The sequence below is a fragment of the Equus quagga genome, chromosome 2 (assembly GCF_021613505.1).
Source record: "Equus quagga isolate Etosha38 chromosome 2, UCLA_HA_Equagga_1.0, whole genome shotgun sequence".
NCBI lineage: Eukaryota > Metazoa > Chordata > Mammalia > Perissodactyla > Equidae > Equus > Equus quagga.
This window is the reverse complement of record NC_060268.1, coordinates 133,158,996-133,183,737: the sequence shown is the minus strand read 5'-3', so window position 1 is coordinate 133,183,737 and position 24,742 is coordinate 133,158,996. Positions and strand designations below refer to the sequence as shown.

The window sequence follows — 24,742 nt, the reverse complement described above, 5'->3', positions numbered from 1 at the left end:
CCCGCGGCGGGCGCTGCTGCCAACCCAGCGGGCGGCCACCGCGCGCCGCCCCGAGGGGGAGCTCCTGGATGCCCGAGTGCCCCGCGAGCAGGGCGCAGAGGGCAGGACACAGGCTGGGGCGGCCCGGGCGAGGGGGAGCCGCGCGGTCTTCGGCTGCTACCCTTCCTGAAGGAGGAGGCTGAGTGGGGCTCAGATGGGGAGGGGTCCTAGCGAGGAGAGGCGGGCTTGCCCGGCCCGTCTGAAAGGCACGTTAGAGTAAATGGGAATGACTGACCCTCCAAAATTATTCGGATCTTTCCAACAACTCACACCTCCGTTAAGAGCTGCGCCACGCCGAGCCCGCCCTGCGTCGGGGGCGGGTTAGGGGCAGGGGCAACCAACAGCGGCAGGGAGGCTGTGCGGGCTCCCAAGAGGATGCCTGGGGCCAGTCCTGAGAGGCCTTCCCTGAACCTCCGCTGGAAACAGGTCAGTAGAAACTTCCTGTAACCCTCTTCTTTTTTTACGTTTAAGAGTGATAATGGAACAGAGTCTAGGCACACTCATTTCAAGCCAGCCACTTTGTGGATAGATAAGTTCAGAAAGCTAAAATGACTTGCCTAAAGTCACGCAGCTGATAAGTGATGGTGTCCAAACTTGCAACTGGGTCTTCTGTCTCCAAGTACAGTGCTCTGGTCGCTACACCATTCGCTGAGGAAAACCCAGTTCCGGAAAGGGAAGAGCTCTTTGAGGTTTGGGAGCCTGGCTCAGCCCACTAGGGAAGAAACAGGTCATCTTCATCAACTTCATCTCTTTTCTTTGGCATTTCTGGGGAGAGGAAAGCTGAGGTCAGGGCTTTCATGGGGCGAGGGAAAAGGGCCTGTCATGGACTCACCCCCACCCCAGAGGGAAGGGAGAATTTGAGTTCTTGGGCTTTCTAGACCAGTATTATGGATGGAGTGACCCTATTTGCACAAAGCCAGCATTCGAATAAACCATGTAATAAGAAAAGCCAACCCCGCAGTGTCCTTCCTGGAAGGAAGAATAAGTGAGACAAGAAAAAGGTAGAGACAAAAAACTCCAAAGGTGTTTACAGAATAAGATGCCCTGCTGGGGAGGGGAGTGGGGGAGGAAGGGGAAATGTGGCAGTTGAATACAGAGATGTACCACGGTTTCTACTTTTAGGCACTTGAACTTATTCTGATCAAAAACTGAACAAATAAATGCCTTTCTTTAAAATAGAGTTGTCAAAATGCCCAAGTAAATGGGGTGCTCAAAGATGTATCAGGGTTATTAAAAGAGTAGCAAATTGATGCCAGATTCTGATTTGCTTTGTCCTGATTCCAGACCCAGAAAGTAAAAGAGGAAGGAAGCAGAGGAGCCCTTTAGTAGGCTTGCCCCTGCCGGTGGGGGCTTGGATGGGCGCCAGGAGCAGGGGAGGTAGCCCGAGGGTGCTGGCTGGCCCTCAGAGTCCCCTCTCTGAGTGGTTTTCAGCTTTTCTTTCCCACAATGTAGACTGAGAATCGAAATCAGCCATGAGGCATGTCACAAATAATTTGTTAACATTTGCATTTTGATTTATTAAGAAACATGTTTGAACATCATTATAGGGTATTCGTATTGTAATGTCATTTTCGCTCACTTCCCTTCTAATAGTGCTACAGGAGTGAGAAACAAAGGAGAGTCAGAGTTGCCCTTAACTGTGGCCACACACACCAGGGTGTGGATCCTGAACTCGAATGGCATAGGACATGTGCATCTCAGTGAAAATCAGGCTAATTGCCAACTCTGCCATCCAGCCGAGCCTTTCTTAACAGTGCCCCTCTGTGCTGAGAAAACTGATAAATGGTTCCCTGCATTCAGCATCTCACTATGTATCTGGTAATCTCAGAGGCTGTGAACCAAGCCCCGATTTAATCTATGCCGGTTAAATTGTTGTGAAGTCTGAGAGAAGCATTACTTCACACCAGTCCAATGTGTACCCAAAGTCATATTTCATTGCCACAAATAATCTGGGCAGGAGGAGATAAGACCCCTGTGATATTTTGTAGCAGCAGCAGCACTGGCCTAAGCAGAGGTTGCTCAGGTTCCCTTTAAGGTGAACTATCATTAAGTCAACAGATATTTCTTGAGTATCTCCTGTGTGTCAATCACTATACCAAACCTTGGACATATGATGGTATCTAAAACCAGGCCTGGTTCTTGCCCCCATGGAGCTTCCAGTCAATCACACAAATGTACAGTTGCAAAAAATGACAATGTTTAAGCCCAATGAAGGAAATGGACAGAGGACTCAGTGGAGTCTGGGAGGTTGAGGAAGCTCCTAAGAGAAACTCTGTAAGTGGAGATCTGAAGGATGTGCAAGGCTTGGGGGAAGGTCAGTGGAGAGAGCATTCCAGGGAGAAAGAGCAGGTGTGGAAAGACCCCGAGGAGGGAGGAAGCAAAGTGCATTTGTGGAATAGAAAAAGTCTGGTGTGGATGGAAACCTCCAGGCTGCTTTCCATGCTTAGTGCCCTGGGGCTGAGGGTAGCCAACACAGACAGCTTCCTTGGAAGGCCCCTCTCCACCCAACACCTCCCAAGAGATTTTAACCTCTTCAACTCTACTTTTTCTCTGCCATTATCTTTTCGGTCTAATGACAATGGCATTATAATTTTTACATTTGAGATTTTCTTTTTTACCACTAAGCTTCTGCAAACGAATGAGAACATGCCAACAAGATTTCAGCAAGAAGAGAGAACATATACAAAAATGCTTATGGACATCAGCATTGTGTTTCTGTGATGGTCTTAATGAAATGACATTCCTTAGGTGTCTGTTTCTCAATGAGGAAGGAAACGACAGACAATGTAAATTTTGTCCCATTTAAAATGAATAGAGTGGAGAAGTGCAGCCTTTCTAGTAGAAACACATCATGTCAAACCTACAGATCACTCCTCCATTGCTGGTAAAAAAATAAAAGGTAAATCAATGCATCATTTCTCATGATTGTTTAAGGCAAGGTACCTATCAACCTGGAGTCCAGGTTAATAACCGATAGTATGTCAGTCTGGTCATAAAGGCTCCAAGCAAAATCTTCATTCCAAATCACACTTTTTTATGCCTCTAAATTTTAAATCTTTCAGCTTATACATTTAATTGTATGAAAAATGAAGTTCGCTATAATTAGGGAATTTCTGGATTTTTATTTAATACACATATCACTAGTCTGCTTACATTACCAGGTTATGGGAAGCAATTTTCCTTTTCCCACATAACGTTAGACTTCCTCAAGAATAAAGCAGCTTTGTTTTTATATTGAGAAAAGGATGGAGCACGTAAGTGCATCCAGTTGTCAGAGCAGTTGTTTTGCAGCATTTAAACCAAAAAAGAAAAAAAAGTCAAACATTTCATATTTCAACTGAATGATCTTGATAAGAATGATCACCATTTCTTGTGGTTAAGGTTATGAGCTCTGGAGACCCGTATGGCCTGAATTCAAATATTAGGTCCTGGGTTCAAATCCTAACTCTTGACACTACCTGGCTGTGTGTTATTAAGTTATATAACTTCTCTGTGCCTTGGTTTCCTCGTCTATAAAATGGGCAAAATGATTATACAAATCTCATAGGATGTATTGAGGATTGAATATAGTGATATATGTAACATATATAATATACTGTTTGATACATAGTAAGTATTCACTAATTGTTGGCCATTAAATTATTACTATTATTGAACACCTACTTTGCAGACAGACACTTTTTCTATGTTTATGGCTTTGTTCCCTACAACCACCTTGAAAAATAGGGCTGTTGATTCCTGTGTTCCTATTTTACAGAGGAGGGAACTAAGGCTCAGAGAAGATACAGAGCTTATCCAAATTCACCCAGTTAGGAAATTGCAGAGCCAGAATATGACCTCTGTTCTCTCATTTGCCAAAGCTCGTGTCTTTCAAGTGCATCATGTGATGCAGAGCAGCATACAGGAGATACAAGAGTAGCTATACTTCAAAAATTGATATATGAAGTATTCATGATATTTATTCCTGAATTCTGAGTTTCAGCTTCCAAGAATAATGATGATGGTATTACTGAGGAAGTTCAGGTTTAGGTTGTAAAGAGAAAAGGTAACCCAGAAAGCAGTGGTAATATGCATGTAATTTATAACACGCTATACCCTTATGGAAAATGTCATCTAAACTTCGAAAGCCAAGTTCCACATTAATAATAATCTAATTGACATAACACCTTTTTTTCTGGAAACATCAAGATGCCTAATGATAATACTGTTGTTTTTCCAAAGAGGCTTGGAAATGTGGAATAGAAATTTAAAATTTAGGAAGAGTGAGTTAGTGAGTGACCTGTAAAATCTGGAGACCATGCTCCATCAGACACATTCTTAGCCTTCGTGTAACCCTTGTAGGCGGCTTGCCTTGTGCTGTTGTCTGACGTATTCTCTATGCTGTTACTTTTTCAACTCCATCATAAATTCCCTGAAGGCAGGGACCTCAAAGTGTGCTCCCTGTCTGTATTCCAGCAAACAGAGTTCTGGATAGGAACCCAATATATGTCTTCCTGGCAGTGAGAGGGAATGAGGCCTGGCCCATCTGAGATTTTCATATTATCTTGTCAGAGAAATCCTAATTAACTAATTCTATCCAGCCCACAGCTTGTTATTTCTAATGATTTCTCCTGGAGATGTTGGATTTCAGAGCAAGGGCAAAGACCCCAGAAAACATTCTCTGAAGGATTTGTCCTCAGGTATGCCCTTTTTTGGAGGTTTAAGTCATGAAGTTCAGGGCAGCCACTCTCTACTCTCAGCATGACAAGTACCACTGATGTGGTGGCAGCCAGCAATGAGGACCAATATGGAGACGTCTACCCAAAAGTCCTGTTCAGACCACCCTGACTCTTCCCTGCCAGATACTACTGGTCACGGATACAGGCTGGTATGAGCAGCTGGGAAGTGGAAAGGACTCAGGGCAAGGAGCCCCAAGACCCCCTTGCCAATTCCACCTCTGCCACTGACTGATGGTATTATCTTGGGTTGGTGGTTGATGCTGGGAGGACCCAGCTGTGCTTCATATACTCACATCACTCAAGCCTTTGGTGGCAGCCTTGAGAGACAGGCTGTTCTTTCCCCCTATCTGATGATGCTTCTTAACTGTACGCCACAAAGATGGAGAAACTTCACGTCCCCTCATGCCTGCGCAGAATTTTAAATAGCAGCCCCAAAGGCCACAATGTTTAGAAACAGAGTTTAAGTTTTCACTATTTGGAGTGAGAAAGATGGCAGGGGCGGGGGCCGGGGGCAGAGGGAAAGGATTGGATAGAGGGAGAATGCCAGAGCATGGTCCTGGGTCCTGGGAAAAAGCACTAGGTTAGGAATCAGGCTCAATGGTGTCTCCCTATAATTATACTGTCTTTAAGAATACTAATGGCTAATATTTATTGAGCATTTAAGAATACTAAGCACTCTGTGACTATGTTGCCTTATCTCTTATTCTACCAACCACCCCCTGAAGTAGCTATCATTACTCTTTGCACTTTACAGATGAGAAAAACTGAGTCACCAAAGTCCAAGCCACAGAGCTAATTAAGTGGAAGTGCCAAAACCCAAGCGGTCTGACTCCATCGCTTGTGCTCCCAGTACCTATCCTAGCCTGTGTAACTAGACAAGCCACTTAACCTCTCGGAGCCTCAGTTTCTTCATCGTTACAATGGGGCTGGGCACGCCTGTCTCAACTGCCCTTTGCCAGAGTATTGCGGTGACTCAAAGGCAGAGGATTAAGAACACGTTCTGAAAAGCAGGACACGCACTGCAAATCTCTTGTCTCCCAGAGCCATTGCTCGGGTTGCTGGACCTTCAGTGACAAAGGTGAATGTAGATCAGGATAGGACAGGAGGTGGCATTTATGATGCCAGGACAGGGACAAGGCATCAACAACTGAACTGTACTTCTAAGCTGTTGGCTTCATGACCAATCCTAAGCCCCTTCAAAATGGTCTCTTTCCCCCCTCCTCTCACATTGGAGGGTGGTCCAAATCTGTGTAGTCCTTTCCCTCTGGATCTGGGGTTGGGGAAGGTGTCCCCCAGAGGCTTGGGGGTCTTTGGAATGAGTTCTTGGCAGGTCTGCTTCTCCTGCTGCTGATAACAAGCCTAGACTCATGGTCACACTCCTTCTTGGATCCTAATAATTAACTAGAATGTGTGTTTCTGCTCAAGGGCTGTTGTGCCTGAGAGAATCTTGTGGTTACAATGCAATCACCTCTAGGTAACAGAACAATGTCAATCAATGGCCTTGAAAGCACACAATCAGAGCCTCCCCAGCGACCTGGCAACTTCTAGCCTTTTAGAATTAGAAAGTTTGCTTTTTAAAAATATGATAATTTAGGCATCAGCCCTTGGAAACTTCAAAAAGAGGAAAACTAGAACAATTGAGATCCTTTCTTCTCTCTGGATTTTATGAAACAAGAGACACCAGAGACATGACCAAAATGACCATTGTAGTCCCTTCGTCTGTTACTCAGAAATCCTAGGGATGGACGGTGTCTTAACAGGAGACTTTTCCTTGCTTTCCCTGTGTTTCAGGCTTTTCATCACAAAGTTCTCTCATATAATGGCAGCCTGAGTGGAATGTTACCCCAAAAGTGGAAAATGATATCTGGAAGCCTAATAGGTATACATATATATATATTGGGTGGTTTCAGTTGAACCGGAGTGGACTTGACTCCCTCCACTCCATATAAATTCCCTAGGGTCTGAAAGCCACCACTGAGACTTGCGGAGCCAGCCCACAACCTGCTGGGTCCGGGGCTGCTTAGGTAGGTGAACCAGTGAGCAAGCAAATATATAGAGATTGGCCTATCTCTCTTCCAGATGTCGGCACAAGCTCATGGTGTTCTGTCAATCCATTCAGCGACTATTTATTAAGTACCTACTATACACCAGGTACTGTGCTAGGTGCTTGGGATGCATCAGTGAACCAAACTCCCTGTCTTCATGTAGCTTACAGCCTGGAAATTCTTGAGAATTTAATTCTAAGAACCAAAAAAGGGAAAACGCAGTCTGTAGTATCTTCCCTTGTCTTCAGCCAGAATCACATTTAAGCCACCCACACTCAGATATAAATCTCTCCTACGGCCATTAGAGAAAGAATACCAAACTTGCTTTAGTAACACATTCTGGTGTTTAATACTCTTGCAAGACATTCTTCAGAGATAGAAAATACCCTCTTTTTATTATGCATTTTATTTTGTTTTCTCCTCAGGAGACATGAAAGAAGTTAGTCATGATATTCTGAGTAAGAGCCAGTCACAGGCTGGAATGTAGCCCTCAACCTTTTCTGTTTAACGTGGAAAAACCTCAGTTCCTATAGTCTGTCCTCAGAATTTTTGCCTTTTGATCCTCACCATCCATGTCAACTCTTTGATGAACTTCTTCATTCCCCACGCTTCCCAGTGCTTGTAGAGCCTAATAAGACATTTTACATGGCACTCTACTCTTTCCAAATCCCTTTCACATGCATTATTTCCTTTGGGACTTGAAATATAACCCTGTGATGTTGGCATGGCCACATTCACCTTCCCACTGTCCACAGAAGCTAAGTGAGACCCAGAGAGGCCGAGTGATTTACCTAAGTTCACAGAGCTGGAAGGAGGCTGACCAGCCAGCTCTCCCGGTGCTGATATTGAGAGCTCTGTCTGTCTAAGGCAAACCTCAACTACTGGTTGGGAGGGCCCAGGCATGTGAATGCTTGTGAAATCCCTACGATACACTGATGGCTAGTGGCCAGTTCACATTTAGGTCGTGTGTTTTCTTCCCCAGGTGTGTGCTGACCCTGTTCTGTTATCACCATGTCCTTTTACCCCAGTGGGTAAAGACTGATAGCATAAAGTTCAAAAACAACCAACCAGCTGGATCCTAGCCGTCTAGGTTATCAAAGCTAATTTTGAGCCCCCAGCCCTAGGTCCATCTCCTGTAGTCTTCATTTGTCCCATTTCTGTGAGGGTGACTCACTGATTACCACTCTCTGGGTTATCAGCCTGTGGTGCAATCAGAAGAGATGCTTATCTGTGTGAGGTGGCTTGAGTGTGATTGGGTCTACCCTACTGGGGTGACCAGCCTGACCAGGAGGAGGAGACGAATTCATAAGCTTCATCAACAGAAGGCCTTGATGGGTTTTTATTTTCCCCAAACTTAGCTAACCTATGCCACGGTCTGCTCACAGCTGATGACAATAGTATTTTTAAGTGAAATCTTTTGTGTGTGTGGCTAAAATTTGACCAATTTTAGCTTGTTTATCTAATGGGTAACACTGCCCTGACTTTTATTCTTGCCCAAAGGGTTGCAGGAGGGTCATGAATACAATGGGAAGACCTGACTGGCAGGCCCAAGAACTGGCCTGTAACTGTGCTGGTCCATCTTCAGATCTGACTCATCAGAATTCTAGGCCCAATGATCTATTTTAAAACAATAACAACAACAAAGAAAATGCCCTTTTAAAAAGCCAAATTTGATGATGAGCTGACTGCCTATTACAACTCTCTAAAAATCCATGCTCCTTACTACAACCTGTAAGTCTTTACATGACCTGCCTTGTCCAACTCCCCAACCACAGCTCCTTCCTCTTTCCCCATGCTCACTATGCTCACCATGCTCTGCCACCTCATAAACATCTCAAGCTCCTTCCCCTCTTAGATCCTGCGTGCTCACTTATTCCCTTTGTCTAGAATGCTTCCTGCCCTGACCCTTTGATCATCCCATGTCTTGTCCTTCTGCTGAAGACAAAATGTTTGTGCCCCCCCCCCCCAAAACTTATATGTTGAATCCTGATGCCCAATGTGATGGTATTTGAAGGTGGGGCATTTGGGAGGTGCTTAGGTCATGAGAGTAGATCCCTCATGAATGAGATGAGTGCCCCTTAAAGAGATCCTAGAAAGTTCCCTTGCCTCTTCTGCCCTGTGAAGACAAAGTGACAAGACAGCTATCTGTGAACCAGAAAGTGGGTTCTCACCAGACCCTGAGTCTGCTGGCACTTGGATTATGGACTTCCCAGCCTCCAGAACTGTGAGAAACACATTTCTGTAGTTACGGTATTCTGTTACAGCAGGCTGAGCAGACATTTTCTCATTCAGATCTCAGCACAAACCTTCCCTTCCCAGACTCCCCACTCTTCCTCAGTCACCCTGTCCATTACTGCACACTGCTCTTGGTGCTGGGCATACAGGAGGGTAAGGACCATAGCTGTCTTGACCATAACTGTATGCCTAGCACCAAGAACAGTGCTAGCATAAAGACATGTACAGTAAGTATTTGCCAAATGAATGGAAAGAATGAGCAATGATCAGCCAGGTTTGAGATCCACTACCTTAGTACGATCCTTTTTCATCCCTAGGTTTCAGCTGCGTCATTTGTAAAATAGGGATATTAGCCTGTGTGGCATCTAAGGCTCCTTACAGCTTTGGCAGTCTATTATTAACTGGCCCTGAGGACCTGTGGGGAGCCCAAGGGCTGCAGCCTCAACATCACCCCAAACTGGACTGTGATTTTCTAGGTAAGGCAGCATCTCAAGTCTTGATAAAGCAAAAAAGCTTAGGCCCATAGAAGAGGCCTCCCTCCTTCTACAAAGAAAAAATCGGCTACGCTTTTTCCTAGGAAGGGGTCAGGTGTTCTGATAGGAATTGTCCTCCGTGACATCTTTTTGATTGAATCCTGTTACCTTGTGCCTATCAAGGCATTTGCAAACAGACAGAGCAAATCAATTTGCAGCCATATAGATGAGTTGTGCTTAGAAAGTAGACTTAACTGAGTCTGCAACTGCTGGGAACTCTTCTTACATTTATAAATAAAGGTGATTTATCCTTTTTCAATCTTTAGGTAAGACTCCAGGATTCCATTCATTCTTTCAAATGGATGCTGAAAATGATATAGAATATAATGGAAAGGAGATGGTTAATAAGAGGATAAGAAATCATTTTTCTACGTAATTAGAGTACAGAAACTTAAAGTAACTTGTATTCTTTGGTCTAAGGCAGTTAAGGCTGCATGTTGTTTTTAAGTGAATACAGCTAAATTTCAGTAAGTAAATACCATGATTATCAACATTTGGCTTTGAATATGCTAATGGCACTCCTGTAGGCTTACTTTAATTTCAATGATGTATTTTAATTTGGGCTATAGAAATGAAACCACAGTTTATATAATTTTTAGAAAATCAAGAGTAAGTTGGTCAAGAATAGGTTGACTTAATTGGGGCCTGGTTATTTTTAAAAAGCACACACAAATCAATAAGTGATGTAAAGAGAAAATGGATGTACAAAGAAAGAAGTCAATTTTTTTATTGTCATCTTCCAAAAGTATCGGAATGTCAGGTGTAAATTATAACTGACAGTTATATACATGTCATCTGTTAGAATTGGGAGGCCAATGCTGGGAAAACAATCCGTTAAGTATTTTTGAGGCCTAGTCATGCTAGGCCAGAGTTTACAGGGAATGGAAGATGAATTAGAATCCTTGTCTCTTAGAACCAGTAGTCCAGAAAAGAGATAAGGCAAGTGCATAAATAGAATGCATGAAGGACATGGTAGGTGTTGTCAGACACATTCAGAAATGTTGCTATGTGGTCCCAAGAAGGGGGAGAACAGTCACAGGTGTGGTAGTGGGGACCAGATAAGGCAGAGCACATGAAGGTCGCTCAGTTTTCAGATTTAGGTGGAGCCATGTCCTTCATAACTCAGTACACCTCTCTACGGTACACCTACTACAGTGGCATGGCTGTGGGAAATGACCAATAAACATTGATAGATTGATACTCAAAGACAAAGGAAACATGTGCTGTAGCAGCCAATTGGTAGAATGAATGGATCTTGGGGACTTGAAGACTTGAAGATAAGAAGTTTGGCTACTGTAGTTGCCAAGTTCTGTATAAAAACATAAGTTCTGTATATACTTATCATCTTCAGTTTTCTGGGCAAAGATTATTGAACCCAATCAAGAAAGAAGAAATAGGCATTTGTACAGCCTACTCAAAGATGAAGGAGGCTGCGTTTAACAGCGGCTGAACTTTCTTTCTCCATCAGGATGCTCTGAGAATCACTTCACAGATACCTCACCAAAAGTAGGTTATGTGGCTCTGTGAGTGGAGAAGGTGGGCCGTGAATTGTGAAGGCTTGGTTTTGTATGATAGATGGATAGAAATAAAGATTCAGCCTTGTGCGCAGGGCTCTAATAGAGTTTCCCCACCCACCCCAAGCTCTGGTCCCTGGACCCTCTACAGTTGTTTCCCCAACCAGCTGATTAGCTTTGGTCTGCACACACCATGCAGACCCCTCCCCTGGGATGCACAGCCCCTGCTAGAAAGGAACTATGAGGAACAATCAACCCACGCATTTTAGTTTGCCGCCTCAGCATGCGCCTCCACAGGGCTCTTGGATGGAATGGGAACTGAGAACTCACTTGAGCTGCAGCCGCTGATTTTGGAGAGCCAGGGAGAAGCCCATTTCATGGCAGGTGACCCTTTGCATTAGGCTGAGGAACCAGAAATCAGGAACACAGGGACTCAGCCCCACCCTAACACTGCCTTTTATGTAGACTCTGCTTCAATGAGAGCCAGGCAAGTTTAGCAAAGACAGTCTCATGATAAGGCAGTTGACAGGAAAGAAAGAAACCAGTCTCTGGCCTGGCTGTCAAAGTTTCCATTTGGAGTAAATTTTCAGAATGGAAAATTGATTATTTAAGCTCCAATGAATTAAAAAAAAAAAAGAGTGGACTTTTTTTGGTTCTGTCTCAGTGATTTTAATTAACTTTCAGAAGTCTACAGCAATAACTGTTACCTATGATTCTATTATAGAGAAAATGTGATGGGCATAGATAAAATTAAATGTTAATTGACATAATTACCCAGTTAATATTTTAAGATTTGTTATCTACATTTCTCTGCTTTTGCCTTATTGTACTTTGCAGCTCAATATGAAGATTGAAAAAAGAAGAAGAACTTTCTCTTCATCTCCACTGAGTTATTTTTCACTTTGAGTTGGCTAGTTATTAGTCACAGATGATAATAATAATTTTTCTTAAAGTGCAGGCTGCAGCTGAGAATTTCCAAATTATAATGAGTCACCTCTGGAGTAGTCAAGTCATTTATCCCCAAACCTCAGACTCAGACATTGTGCCAGGAAGGGGATCCAGGATTCCCCATCCTAACACCAAGCATCAGTACTGTGACCCCCTTACCATGTGGGATGTCTGTCCTTGGCTAGTGATTGTGAACTGCCCTGGTCCTTGCAAGCAGGCCTCTGAGAAGGTCTCTAATTTTCATGTCCCTCAAACCAGTAGCTTCCATATTTACTGTCTCACCATCATTTGACACAAGATGTCCCAAACCTTTGTCCTATTGCCAAACAGTGACAGACATTTGTTAGCTGCACAGGAAAGTCTCTACAGGTTACGTTGCAGAAAATGCCCAGTATAAGGGCCTGGACCATTAGGAGATCGAGCTTCTTATCTCTGTCCTGCCAATAACATTTGAATCATGGAATCTCAGTGTGGCTCAGTGCTAGGTCCCTCAAACTTCAGTCATTTTAACTTTATTCTGCACTATTATTTACTCTGTATTTTTCTTTAAATTATTTATTTAAATAAATATATTTTTAAAAGAAAACAATATTGCTCCTGCAAAATGGAAATGTATAGTTTGGCATAAAAAAAAGAAACCATAAGAATAAATGGATAGGGGTTTCCAGCCAACAGAATGAAGTGGCTGCTGAAGTTCAGTTCCTGGGGTTAAAAAGACTTAAATATGGAGAATGGGAACCGGCTCACTGCCTAAGACCAAGGGCTGAATGAAACAAGCTCTTCACTACCATTTTATATCATGCATATTAAAAAAACCATTGCTGACCAACTGTCTAAGGTTATGGCTTAAAGAAATGTATCAAGATAGACACAGCCTCGGGACTGGGACTTTAACCAAGCCACTGGCTCACTAGTGGATCTGATTTGTGAATGAAATAACAATAGGAAGAGAGAAAAAAAACAAATGATTACAAATCTTGGTAATGAAAAATATGCTAGTGGAAGTAATAAAACGACTTAATAAAATTAAAATCAAGGCTGGAGACAGTAAGAGAAAATATTATTAAATGGGAACATATTACTGGGGAATCTGTCAGAACACAGCACAGACAAAAGAGATGAAGATGAGGTAGAAAAGGAGGAAATAAAACAAAAGCAAACAAAAAGCTCACTTAAGAGACGTGAAAGGTAGATTGAGACTCTTCAATAAACTTTTCAGAAGTTCCAGTAGAAAAGAATGGAGGGCATGATGGAAAAGCATTTTATGAAGAGAGAATAGTTGCAAATTTTAGCAAGACAACCCAAGATCAAGGGTGTATTGCCGAGCACGCCTAGCACCCAGAGCTTGATTTCTAATACCATTCTCCAATAAAAGGAACCAGGACTCCTTAGAGGAATGATTGATTTTAGGACTGGAGCAGGAAATATAGGAGATGATCCTGGAGTATCTTGTAGTTCCAGAAAGTAAGAAAATAATCAAAAAACAAAAAAAGATACATTGATGGTAGTATGTCAAAGGGACACAGAAGTCAACTGAAAGAGCTCCCAAGGACCAAAGCTGAAACAGCTTCAACAGCAAAATAAAGTATTGGTTTATAATCCAAAGTATAAAAATACCCATAAGTCCATATTGATATAAATAAATTATTGAATACAAAAACAGATGGGGGAGAATAGACAAATCGCCCATGCAGAAAAATTCCAAATAATTTATGTAGATATATTGCCCTTGAGGAGGTGGAGCATAAATTCTCATTACTTATACGTGGGCTGCACACAGTAACTTCCTTCCAAAGAGAACAGTACAGAAAAGGAGGGGGAAAACCAGTAACTTTACAGTGGAGAAACCTGAGAAACACTACCTCAAGTCAGGTGATCAGGGTTAATGTCAACAGTGATGTCACATTGATAGTATGTATCCTTGATATGACGTGATCAGAATGGCACTGTACCTGTGTGATCTTCTTCCAAAAAACACATTAGTTCAGGCTAATTATGAATAAAACATCAGACAAATCCCTTTTGAGATACATTCTACAAAATACCTGACCAGTAATCTTCAAGGCACCAGCCCTGGTGGTCTAGTGGTTAAGATTTGGCACTCTCACCATCACAGCCCAGGTTTGTTTCCTGGTCAGGGAACCACACTACCCATCTGCCAGTTGTCATACTGTGGTGGCTGCATGTTGCAGATGCTGAAAGCTATGCCACCAGTATTCAAATATGCTGTACACAGGGTCACTAGGAATTGGAATTGACTGGATGGCATTAACAACAATAAAATCTTCAAAACTGTCAAGGTCATCAAAAGTGAGAGGAGCCTGAGAAACCGTCCAAACCACAAAGAACCTAAGGAGACATATGACTAAATGCAATGTGGTATCATAGAACAGAGAAAAAGGCCATGAGGAGAAATTTGAGAAAATCTGAATAAAGTATGGACTTTAGTTAATAATAATGTATCAATACTGGTTCATTAATCAGAGACAAATGCACCATAATAATATAAGATACAGATAAGAGGGGAAACTGAGTATGGGGTATATGGGAACTCTCTGTACTATCTTCTCAATAATTCTATAAATATAAAACTGTTTTAAATTTAAAAGTTTATTCTCTTAAAAAAGTGCAAGTGACCAAGTGCAAGGATAAATAAAGATTCACTGGGATAAAACTGTAGAACATCAAGGATAATGAGGCCATTCTAAAAGCAGCCATAGTAAAAAGATCACCTACAACAGTAACTGAGTTGCAGATAAACTTATTTTAATCAGCAGTAATAGAAGCCACACAGCTATGGAAATAAATCTTAAAAGTGCCGATGGAAAACAAAATAACAGTCAACTTAGAACTTTATACCCAGGTAAACCATCAACAGAGAAAGGACAAAATTAAGCCACTTTCAACATAATATTTACTATTTACATATCTTAATTAAAAGATGCATTTCAAGAAAGACAATTTTGTAGAAAATTTAGTGGGAGGACCTACACTTGAAGATCAAGACATTATAAAACTGCGCTATGTTAAAAAGAAACAAAAAAGATAAAACAGTGGTATTGGTGGAAGGATATGCAAACAGACCAATGGAACAGAAAAGGATTAAAAATAGACTCATATGTATATGGTCGCCTGAATTATGACAAAGATGTCACTGCAAATGATGGGAAAATGATGGTCTTCAATCAGTGGTGCTAGATCAATTAGCTATCCACATGTCAACAAGGAAACTAGACCTTACTTCACACCATATACAAAAATCAACTCAAAATGGATCGTAGAACTAAAACAATTTTTTTATGATCTTGGGTTGGGCACAGAATTCTTATATAGCCCATAAAAACACAAACCACAAAGGAAAACACTGACTATTTAGACTTCATTAAAATGAAAAACTTGTGTTTCCCAAAGATACTTTCATAGAATGAAAAGGCAAGCCACAAAGTGTGAGAAGATATTTGTCACACATATATCCAACAAAAGACTTGGGATCCAAAATACATTTTTAAAAACCTCCTACAAATCAATATTTAAGTACAGGCAACCTGATTTAAAAATGGTCAAATTCTTGAGCAGATACTTCACAAAAGAATGAAGTTTACGGTCAATAAACATAAAAAAATTCCAATATCAATATTCATTAGGGAAATGCTAAGTGAAACCACTAGACACCACTACACATCCACCAAAATATCTACAACTTTTTAAACTGAAAACAGCAAGTATCGGCGAAGATGCGCAGCAGCTAGAACTCTGATTTACTCCTGGTGGGAGTTTGGTTACAAGCACTTTGGAAAACTGGCAGTATCTTCTAAAGCTGAAGATTTACCTACCATAAGACTAGGCAGTTAAACTCCTAGGTATTAAACTGATAGAGATAAGTACATATATACACCAAAAGACCAGTACTAGAATGTACATAGCAGCATTTTTCATAAGAGCCAAAAAACTGGAAACAATCCAAATGTCCATCAAAAGACGACTAGGTAAATAAATTATAGTAGACGCAAACAATAGACAACTACCCGGCAATCAAAAACCATTTGCAATAATATAGCTAGATCTCACAGACCTAATGTTGAGTGAGAAAAGACAGACACGTACAAGTGCATACATGATTGCATTTATATAAATTTCCCCAAACAGCCCAAACTCATATATGGTGAGTTTGAGATCAGAGTAGTGGCGATTTTTGGTGTTGGGGCAATGACTAGAAGGGGGTGTGAGAGACAGTCCTGAGGTGTTGATAATGTCCTTGATCTTGGTAGTGGCTACATGGGTGTGTTCACTTGGTAAAAATTAACCGAGCTGTAAACTTAAGATTTGTTCACTTTATGTATGTTATGCTTAAAATTCACATGATTCATAGCTTTCAGCTTGGCAAAGGGGAAAAACGTATTACAGAAAAAAGTAATGAATCCAATAGAAGTCAATAATTGAGACAAAAAGAGAATAAAAAGTATGATTAACAGCACACCCAAAGTACGATGATAGGAATAAGTCCATATGAGTCAATATCTGCAATGTCTGCAATATCTGCAAATAGATTAAATTACTTATTGGTTGTTAGAGATGATAAGATGGGAAAAAATACAAAATCTAGCTAAATACTGCTTATAAGAGTCCACCTAAAAACAGAATCTGTATTAAAGTTTAATTCAAGTGCAGTAATGTTAGCATTTGATAAAGCTATGTGATGGGTACATGGGTATTATATTATTCTCTATATTCTTATGTATGATTGAGAAAAGGAAAATATATTTATTAATTGGAAACAAAACAAATTCTCACATTGAAACTAGATCTGCTGCCTATTGAAGGCTTTGAGCTTGAAGCCTGCTCTTTGTTATAAAGAAAGACTGGCAAAGGCAACAGGCACAAAGACCGTTTCTTTGATGCAACCAAATGGATGGAAAGATAGTTTTAAAGGAAATACTTTTCTCACTCCATGGAGGAATGTTCCCAACTAGTCATGTTGCGTAGCACTGTGGGAGCGTCCCACACTAAGGGACCCTTGAGCCATGGGAACCTGAATCCTGACCCCAGCACATACTACACTGTTTACATCTGTAAAATGAGGATTAGGTCAATCTTTCCAGCTATTATAAGAATGAGAAGAAATGGCTTTTGTGATGTGCCTGGAGCACACAGCTGTCAATCCATGGCAACTGCTAATCAGCTCAGTCTTTTTATTATGTTTCATTGTAAGCTCAGAGTTGGAAGGTTCTTTACAGTTAGTGGTCATCCCCCTGCTCTAACCCAAGACCCTCAGTCAAGGACATAATATGGCTTAAAGGCTCAAAGAACAAGTGAGTTACCCTAAGCATGCCATTTTGCATCTTATTGCATACTTCGTAGAATAAGAATAATTTCTTCCTTTTCTACCTTGTGAAGCTGATATGAGACTCTCATGACAGTAATGGAAGGCTAGAAAGTTAAAAGTGCCTTCCTAACACAAGAAGTATTAGTCCTATGATGAAGACCATCAAGGTGCTATTAAATAAATGACAACATTGTTCTTCTGTTTATAAGAAACAGATAAAGCTATCTGTTGTTGATAAGCCTTCTTTTTTGCTTACTTCTGAAACACACGATGCCATTCCAGACAAGTGTGGCCACCTTCCTTAACCACCACCTCCAGAAGAATGAGGAGCCTTCCTGTGTGCTCTTATGGCAGGGGCACTGTGTCAACCATCCTTGTCTACTTTCCTTTTTTTTCCCACTAGACCATAAGCTCCTTAAGGACGAGGGCCTGCGTCACGTATGTTGTGTTGTTGCCAGCACCTAGCCCCGTAACCCACAGCCAGCCCTCAAAAATGGAGCCAGAGTCCTCCCTCTGCCACTTAGAAAATTGTTCTCCATGCCTCTGTTTCCTCATCTGTAAAATGCAGTTAACAATGGTGTCTACTTCTTCGGGTTGTATGTAGTAAAGATTAAAATGGTAACTCATGCAACATGAGGTAACTTCTCACAGATCTTGGCCCTTAGCATTATGTAGGTGCTACCTGTTAGTATTATTGCTGTGATTATCCTGTCATGTTTAACCCTGAGGGAAAAGGAAGAACTAACATCTATTGAATTCTCACTTGTTGCCCTTTGTGCTCTCAATTCTTACAACAGCTCCATGAGATGAGACTTATCATTCCCATTTTGCAGATGAGACAAGCAAAGCTCAGATAAGTTATTGGTTTATGGATCGTCACACAGGTAGTAAATGGCTGAGTCCAGACATGAATCCAGGTCTGTCTCTGCCACACTTATGATGTTAGAGCATACATGTAGATGGAGGAGGAGAGGGAAAGGTATCCATTCACCTTGGACTGAAGGGGCATCTGCTTAAACAGTCCGAAAAGAAATGCTGATCCCTGAGTCTGCTGCCCACCTGGATCCCACCTAATTCCAAGTGAATGTTAGGTTGAATGACTGTAGAAGAAGCAGGAGGAGAAAAGCTTGCTTAACTCTACTGAATGTAACATGGTCCAAATTTTTTCAACTGTTGGACCCTTTTTTCAAGGCTCATCTAATACTGTCTCTCTGAACCAGTATTACATGGAACAGAAATTGGGAAAGGCTCAGTCTGCAAAAACCTAAAATTCAACCTGATATTTCCACGGGAAGCCTTGTTTACTAAGGGCTGGCTATGGTAGCCGAGCGTCCTATGCAATCTCCAGATATGGATGACTTATCTTGCACAGTATTGAAATACGGTATTGAAATCTTGCAATTGTTAATATTTTTGTTAACATTCAAAACATTAATATAGAAATTCAGATGTCCAGCTTGTCCTAAACTGTCAACAGATCCACAAGAAAAGGTCACAGTCTGACACAGCAACAGTGGACGAGTTGAGAGGCAGCTGCCTTCTTCAATAAGACATGTTTAAGTGTTTTCCATTTTGCCACAGAGCTCACCATGTCCTATTGTATACCTAGTCTGCTTCATTCATTTGTGTTACCTTCCTGGTCACTTTGCCCTTTGCATTTTTGACCCTTCTCTCAATGCTGGGGGGAAGAGTGAATTTGTGAAAAACATTTGGGCAGAGTTCAAGCTGACTTATTCACATCTCAAACCTCCTAGGAGTGATAATCTTACCAACTTTAACGTGAGAGAAAAAATATATAGCAAACATTTACTGAGATCCCAGAATGAGCAGGTACCTTACCAGACTCTGGTGAGAAAAAGAACAAAGAAGGTATAACAAAGAAAAGATGGGAGTAAAGATCCCAAGCTGATGGGGAAAACAGACAGACAAAACGTGCAACAGAATCTGGTAACTGCTGTGAATGTGGAATAAAGTGGAATAGGTACAGCTTTCCCCAGGGGAAGCCCAAGGAGACTTCCAGAAGCAATGATACACAAATTGTAACTTGAAGTTCAGCAGGTAAAGGAGACAAGGAAGTACAATTCAGAACACTGGAAAGTCATGTGTGAGGTCTATAGTGGAGGACATCCCAGCATCTTTCAACCTGGAAGAAATTACAGGTTGTTTGGTGTGGCTGGCGGGCTGAGAGTGAAGGGTGGAGGGCTTGGAGATGCAAGTCAAAGGTGACCTGAGGCAAGACTGGCCAGGTCTCTCACTCCATCCGGAAGACTGTGAGCTTTAACCTATAGAGCAGTGCTCTTCAATCTTTTTTTAATTAAGCACTTTTATTACTTAAATATTTGTCAGTTCATACCACCAAATAAATATGTTATTTATTTATAAATCATATAAATATACTAGCATCATTACTAATATTCAAGTTACAAATATAGATTTAGGATGATGTTCTTTTTAAATTAAACATGAATTTGTATGTCAAATAATCTTTGTTTAGGAACACAAGGTAATTGTTGTATAAGAAATAAGACCATAAATAGTAATGAAAGATCATATTTAGAAGTTAACATTTAGCTACTCTTTTTAAATTACGAACAATGAAAGATATAAAAGCATTTTTAAGATATTTAAATTGAATGTAGTTAACTACTGAAGGGTCACAATTAGTACGAGTTCTAATAACTGATGATGCCCAGTTTTTCCAACACCAAACCATATATAGGTGAGGGGTTCCTATCCAGACCATAATAAATGTTCATCCTAGTGAACAAAAGTAAAAAGACACTTGTTTTCCATCACAAATTCAACAAAGCCTTCAGTTGCCTAAAGAATTAGCAAATAAAGAAGAGCAATAATATAATAGCAAACATTTATTATGCGCTTAAATTTTGCTAGACATCGTTCGTTATAAGCATTCTACATTCTATTTTTTCCCCCTTTTTCTCCCCAAAGCCCCCCAGTACACAGTTGTATATTCTCCGTTGTGGGTCCTTCCAATTGTGGCATGTGGGACGCCGCCTCAGCGTGGCTTGATGAGCAGTGCCATGTTTGTGCCCAGGATTCAACCAACGAAACACGGGGCCACCCGCAGCAGAGCACGCAAACCTAACCACTCGGCCACCAGCCAGCCCCGTTTTTTTTTTTTTTCTTTCCGCCGGCCGCACAATTTAATCAGTGCAGATTATTTACAGAGAGAAACATACGGGGGTGGGCACTGACCCCCCTCCCCTTGGCTGGCTCTCCGTTCTGAGGATGGAGGGGGAGGAAGCTACTGGACCTGTGCTGGGGCCAGCCCGTGAGACGCCCCTCCCTCCGGGGTCTGGGGGTTCTGGGCGGCAGACTGCTTGCTCAGGGCTGGGGAAGAGCCTGCTATACAGTACCATTTCCGTGGCAGCCTCGCCTCCCGCCTGACTTGGGGAGGAAGAGAGAGAGGAAGCGTCTCCGCCCTCAGGGTTGAGCCCAGGAGGAGGGCAGTCTCCAGGCCACAGAGGGCCCCTGCGGGATCCACAGCCCCCTCCCCCAGTCTGCATGGGGGGATGCGCTGCTGGCCTCTCCCCACTCCTGTCCCTTCTCCCAGTGCCCTGAAGGACAGGGAACCGGAGGGGAGGAAGCCCCCAAGACTGGGGCTGTGGGCCCCCACACAGGTGAGCAAGAGGGCTGTGGACATCCACCACCGTGGCCCGGGCAGCCGTCAGCCCCTCTCTCTCCAGGGGACACGGGCAGCTGGAGCCTGAGGCTGCAGGGTTCTGAGAGCCCTGAGGACGGTGATGTGGGTGAGAGAGGGTGGGAGGGGCCCAGGTGGGTCACAGCTCAGAGAGGAGAGAGTGGACAGGGGCCGGAAGCCCAGCCAGGGCAGGGCTGGGTGGGGGGTGGCGTGCTCCTGGGGTGGAGGGTCCTTGGCAGACCGCCTTTGGTCGTTGGTAAGGCAGGCCCAGGGCCCCGTTTCCAGAGAGGGAACGGGGTGTGGGCTCAAGGGGTACGTGATTCTCCCAATCAACCTATGAATTGCTATAGGAAACTGAGACAGAGAGATACATATTAAGTGTTCAACGTCACACAGCTTGTAAGAGGGTGTCCAGCATATGAGCCCAGGCAGTCTGGTACCAGAGCCTGGGCTCCTAACTACTCTATTACAAGAATGCTCATCCAAGAATTATTTAAAATGGAGGGAATCTAAAGGTAAATGTCCGTCAGTTATGGTAGATTTCCAACATGGAATAGTATATACCCACTAAAAACATGTTTTTTCAGAAAAATTTAATGACATAGGAAATGTTCATGAAACCAGCAAACAAAAAGCTAAATATGATGATAAGTGACGTTTATTGAGTGATTACTATGTTCCAGGCTCATTCTAAATGATTTATATGGATTATCTCAATTAATTATCACACTAACTTTACAAAATAGATACTATTTTCATCCCTGTTTTACAGATGAGAAAAAACTTTCAGAAGTTAAATAATTTGCTCAACATTATCCAACCTTGGATTCAAATGTGAGTAGTCTGAGTCCAGAAGTAATCCTCTTAAATAATACTCTATGCAACTTCTCCTCTATTCTCCTGTAAAATGAAGGCAATTATGAACATCCATTAATTCATTCATTCCACCAATACTTATTGAGCACCTCATGTGATCAGGATACTTTTAGCTGTGGGCTACAACAGTGAACAGGCAGAAAATGTTCCTACATTACATTCTAGTGGAAAATAGACATCAAACCACTCATTATAATAAGGTTTAACGAGCACTAAGACAAGGGAAGTTCAAGGTGGCCTGAGAACCAGTAGTCTAATTAATTCCTGGTATGACAAATCCCTTCTCAATGTCCTGGTGTTGATATACTAGACTGGCAGGGCACAGTTTAGAGGATCACTGAGCACTCCAGACATCCACCTCATGAGAGAAGCAATCTCTAGTTGTTCCCTGTTCAATGGTTGACATAACCAGCTACCTTGGCCACAGACTGGACTAGGACCTACCAAAAGTAGCTATCTTGTGCATTGATTGTCATGCCGAGTGAGAGCAAGAGAGAAAGAGAGGAAGAGGAAGCCGAGGAGTCATGTAGGAATACCCCAGAAAAAAAGACTTCGAGGCAATCCACCAAAATGCTACCTCCAGATAACTTTATTAGTTATCTCCAGATAGAAGAAGTTGGGTGATGCTATTTTCTTTTTGTTCTTTTGTATTTTCCAAATTTTCTATTGTCGATAATGTTTTGTATATGTAGGTTTCTAAACTCCAGACCATTTGTACAATGACAGTAACTTGTAGAAAAGATAAAATTACCAGCTAAAGAGATTTAGTATCTTTCTGACTACAGGAACCAAAATGCTATATCCTGCTGGGTTTTTTAATTGCAGTAAAACACACGTAATATAAAATTTACCATCTTAATCACTCTTAAGTGTACAGTTTAGTGGCATTACATATATTCACGTTGTTGTACAACCATTACCACCAGCCGTCTCCAGACTCTTTTCTTCTTGCAAAACTGAAGCTCTGTACCCATTAAACAATAACTCCCCATTCCCCTCCCCCCAGCTCTGGCAACCACCATTCTACTTTCTATCTTTATAAATTAGACTATTCTAGGTACCTCATATAAGTTGTACCTCATAGAGTATTCATCCTTTATGACTGGCTTATTTCACGTATCATAATGCCTTCAAGATTTATCCATGTTGTAAACTGTGTCAGAACTTCCTTCCTTTTTAAGGCTGAATAATATTCTGTTGCATATATATATATATATATATATATATATATATATATATACTACATTTTGTTTACCCATTTATAAGAGAGCTTCCAGCTCTTGGCTATTGTGAATAATACTGCTATGAATATTGATGTGCAAATATCTCTTAAAGTCCCTGCTTTCAGTTCTTTTGGTCTATATCCATAAGGAGAATTGCTGGATCATGTGATATTTCTCTGTTTAATCTTTTGAGGAACTGCCATACCATTTTCCATGGTGGCTGTACCATTTGCCATTCCCATCAACAGTGCACAAGGGTTGCAGCCTTTCCACATACTCGCCAACACTTTTTATTTTTGATTTTTTGATAATAGCCATCATAATGACTGTGAGGTGGTATCTCCTTGTGGTTTTGATTTGCATTTCCATGATGGTCAGTGATGTTGAGCATCTTTTCATGTACTTATTGATCATTTGTATATCTTCTTTGGAGAAATGTCTATTCAAGTTATTTACCCATTTGTTTGGTTTTTTGTGTTGAATTGTAGGAGTTCTTTATATATTCTGGATATTAACCCCTTATGAGCTGTATTATTTGCAAATATTTTCTCCCGTTCTATGGGTTGTCTTTTCACTCTGTCTTTTCACATCCCATTTTAAATTAGATATTTTATGAGCACTGGGGGCCTGAAGATGTCACCCAGAGAAGTCCCTAAAACATTTTCCATGTTTAATTGGTTTTTTTCAAGTTGTGCTTCCTTACAGGAAGGAAGACAGAGCATTGCCAGATTGCCAAACCACAGAACCAGAAAGGTCCAACATGGCAATGGGGTGCCCTGCACAGAGGGTGCTGTGTGCAAGAAGGGAAGATCTGCGCATGCCCCAACTGCCCCCGCCCAGACCCCTCCCCACCAAGCGATGACATGGAGATCCTTCCCCCTTCACATCCCATAGGAACCCTGCTCACCTCCCTTTCCCCTTCACGATAAGGTGATTTAGAGCGTGAACTCTGCCTCCTCCATTCATTGATCAATAAATGACGTTTCTGCTTTGCTTTTCCGAAGCTGATCTCCTTCTACTGGAGCAGGTGGCTCCGGGCAAAAGGACCCACTTGTAGGTCACCTCGGTAACAAAAGGAACTGAGATATTTTTTCAAGGCCAACAATTCATGCTGGGCCCACTGAAACAGGGATGGCCTCAGTGTGTGTGACCAGCCATTCAGAGGGCTAGATCTGATGCTTATGATTTTGGGTATGAAGGAATATAGCAGAAGTAAGGAAAACTCAGACAGTCTTTGACACATCTCTCTCTTGACTCCACATCCAAACAACATGCCAAGTCCTCCCAATTCTTCCTCCTCCAGTATGGTTGTATCCATCCTTCCTTCTCCATTGTGGCTGCATCATTCTTCCTTTCCACTGTTCTGCTGTAACCCCCATTCAGATTTTTATCATTCTGCTGTTGAAGATTTCCAAAGAGCTTGCTTTGTTCAGAAGGCCACTGTGAAAAATACAGGCTGCAGACTAAATGTTCCAGGTTCAAATAAATTTGAGAAAGGCCGGGTTAATAAAAATTAATCAAATTTCTATTGCAGGACTTCTCAGAGCCTGTATTACTCTACGAGTATTGCAAATCTCCAAAAAGAGATTTAACGTGCAAGTTTTCCAGGATTATTTAGCTGCTGAAT

General features: G+C 41.9%; 1 long non-coding RNA gene across 1 annotated transcript; it reads left to right on the top strand.

Annotated features, from left to right (window-relative positions):
• The first annotated feature begins 107 nt into the window (after positions 1 to 107).
• Positions 108 to 24,108, top strand: LOC124236327 (uncharacterized). The gene is made up of 3 exons (XR_006887692.1): positions 108 to 465; positions 21,789 to 21,850; positions 23,821 to 24,108. It is a non-coding gene; the product is annotated as an uncharacterized LOC124236327 (long non-coding RNA).
• Positions 24,109 to 24,742: the final 634 nt, after the last annotated feature.